We start from the raw sequence: 3,447 nt of genomic DNA on the forward strand, positions 1-3,447 counted from the left end.
TATATATATATATATATATATATATATATATATATATATATGAATGTATGTATAATTTCTTGTTATGGTGTGTTATTTGTAGCCTGCACTATGTGAGGGAATATAGTTGAGTGTATTGATAATGGTGTTATTGAAAATCGTTTACTTAATCTGGATATGTTTCAAGTAAAACCGATCTAAGAGGAATCTGATCTCGGAGGAAACTGAAGTAATTATCAAAACGAATCAAGGTGAACTTGACTCGCAGCGTCCGATTTCATTTGTGTTTGTTTTAGAGAGGTTTAGATAACATTATTAAGACAGTTGCATGGTTTGTTCTTTATTTAAGAAACGCAAAGGATTATTCATTTGAATGGTTGTTATTAGTTCTCTACGATGGAATTACCTTTTATAATGACCATAGTAACATCTTTAATATAGAGTAATTTGACTCTATCTTTAAATTCATATCTTCTGGAAACAAACCCAATGTAATTTTTACAAAATCTAATTTTCATAGTGTTTCACATGCAATTACATGTTTATCTATGAGTACATGCCAATATTGTAGCGAAAACATACGGCTTTTCTAAGATAAGGAATATCAAATAATATTCGTACAACCGTTCTCTTATCAAATTCCAATAGTAATCATCTTTATATATATATATATATATACACTTGATGCACGCAATAGACATATGTTAAAGTATTATAAAATAGAAACGGTATGGTCATTCTCTCTCTCTCTCTCTCTCTCTCTCTCTCTCTCTCTCTCTCTCTCTCTCTCTCTCTCTCTCTCTCTCTCTCTCTCTCTCTCTAATTCCAGTTAAGTTAAACGCTGGAATTGACATTTTGTTATATAGGCATTTAAGAAAGGAAACGTAAGTAAACTAAAAATATACTGAATCCGAGTATTAACTCAGGTCAGAAGTAACATATTTGTAAAGAAAAATAAAATCGATTAAATCGAACTGGAGTGCTGATCGTTATTTCATCGATATATTTATTATTTTTATTACTTCATCCGTCGTTGTCGACGATGACTAAGGATATTGCACGGTGTGTCTGGTTGTGGCTGGTCAATCTGATGCCTGCTCCGAAGGGTCTGCTGCAGGTCGGGCGCTGGTGATCTGTTAGGACTAAAGACAAGGAATTGGGTCTGGACAATTAGAACTAACGATTACATCAAGTCTTGTAGAATTTGAACACAGGAAGTAAAAGGATGTCGTTTACTGGAGAATTCTGTTGATTACATAATCTTCGTTTGTTTATTTGTTAGCAGAAGACAGCAACGGCGTTGTGTTGGGTGTAAGTTATAACAGCACAGTGTGGCAGACGAAGATAAGCGATGACAAGGTATCTATTGAAACCAGATGATAAGTAACTTAGATATATGGAAGGTGAGAAATGGAAGAAATAATATGCTTAATACCAACACTGTTAGATGCTAACATAGAAATTATAATGGTAACGTCTAAGATTGAAATTCCGTGATATACGTATACCCCCCCCCCCAGACACACACACACGCACTTATATATATTTATGAGTCTACAGAAAGAGTGGAGATGCAACTTCAGCGTGTGTTTGTGTCTGTGTATGCTTGCGTATGTATGTGTGTATGTGTCTGTCTGTGTGTTTTTCTCATAGCGCACACTCTTCTCGAAAGCGTTCGTACCAGGCTCCTGGCGAGATATTTATCTTGTCGACACTGTCTCACTATTCACTGCTACCCAGGCTATCCTTCTTCCTCTAATTTCACTCCGAAACACGGTGTCAATGCATAATCAAATACCTTTCGACTGCATCTCCACTTGGATTGAAGGTATTTATCTCACTTCAACCTCTTCGGAATTATCGTATTCGGTGACTTCAAATATCAAATTTCCTATTGGTTCCCAAATTTATCTATCAATAATGCTGCCAGTACCGAAACCGACCATTTTTCTAACTCTCGACTCCCTATAACCCCTTTTTCACTTCGTTTATGCATCTCTGACTGACACACAGACACTTCAAGTATCCCTCAACTCATTCTTACCTTCCATCTTAAACTCTGCCAGACATTAACTCTTCCTGCACTTATTGAAGCGTTTGGTCACTGCCTGATCACGGTTCACCTCGCCACATCGTTATACAACACGATATTCTCCATCCGCAACACCATGTGACACTTAAAGGAAGTAGATTATTGTTTGGAGTAATTTCCACCAAAAATGTGCAACCGAAAATGTACTCATTCTGGTGAGAGATAAATATTATTCAATAAACAAAGTATATATTTTTATGAGCAAATAATAGTTTCATGCGATGGAAACGACTCAGGCAGCATTTTATAGTATAACTGGTGCCGTGATGCAATCATTCTGTTTTACCTTGTTATGCCATGTGGGCAGAGCCCGAGGATTGCATGAAAGCACAAGACGTGTTATAAAATGGTGGCTGAGTTGTTTTCATCGTATGAAACTATTAGTAGGTCGTAAAAATATATGATATAATATTATATATATATATAAGGTGAAGATAAACTTACTTGGAAATCAATGCAATTAAATAATAAATAAGAAATAACATAATATAATATATAATATATAATATTATACATATATATATATTTATATATAATATTATATCATGTATTATATATCATATATTATATTGTATTATATGTTATTTATTATTATTATTTATTATTTAATTGCATTTATTTCCAAGTAAGTTTATCTTCACCTTTTTGATGCGACTCTCTACTCTATACTTTCATTCTCTAATTCCCTTTCATCCCCTCCCTCCTTCACCGTTTTCTATTCGTTCCTATCTCTCTCTCTCTCTCTCTCTCTCTCTCTCTCTTCTCTCTTTCTCTTTCTTCTCTTTCTCCATCATTCTCTTTTTCTCTCTCTCTCTCTCCCACTCTCGTTGCTCACACGTGACATCGTCCATCTTTCTTTTCTTCACGTGACCATCTTACTTTTCCTGCACGGAAGTGTTTTTCTCTATCTTCTATCATTTCTCTTTTCGAAAGAAATGTTTCTCCCAACATTCACTATTTTCCTCTCGTTCTTGCCTAACGATACTCCATGTTTGTTTTCGTTCGGTTTCATTGTATGTCTCCACTGTCATTTTTCTGTTCCCAACTTTGACCCTCCATAAATCCTACATTTTATTTTAGAATTTATAAGAGCAGCTGACTTTGAAGACTGATATCGTCATTGAATGCTCGAAATGAGGAGCAGATGGACAGCCGAAAACTTATGAAGGGTCTTTTCTCTGTGTTTACTTGTCTTATTTTCCATTTTTTTCTTGTTGTCTGCGTACTTCACTCGTTTTTCCCTCGTTTATTTACGTATTTCATGTCATTTGCACCGTTGGTAAGGTCCTGTACCCATATATGCATGTATATATATATTGCATATTGTTTATTATTTGTATATATATGTATATATATGTATATATATATATATATAT

This window comes from Octopus bimaculoides, chromosome 6 (genome assembly GCF_001194135.2).
Source record: "Octopus bimaculoides isolate UCB-OBI-ISO-001 chromosome 6, ASM119413v2, whole genome shotgun sequence".
In the NCBI taxonomy this organism is placed as follows: Eukaryota; Metazoa; Mollusca; class Cephalopoda; order Octopoda; family Octopodidae; genus Octopus; species Octopus bimaculoides.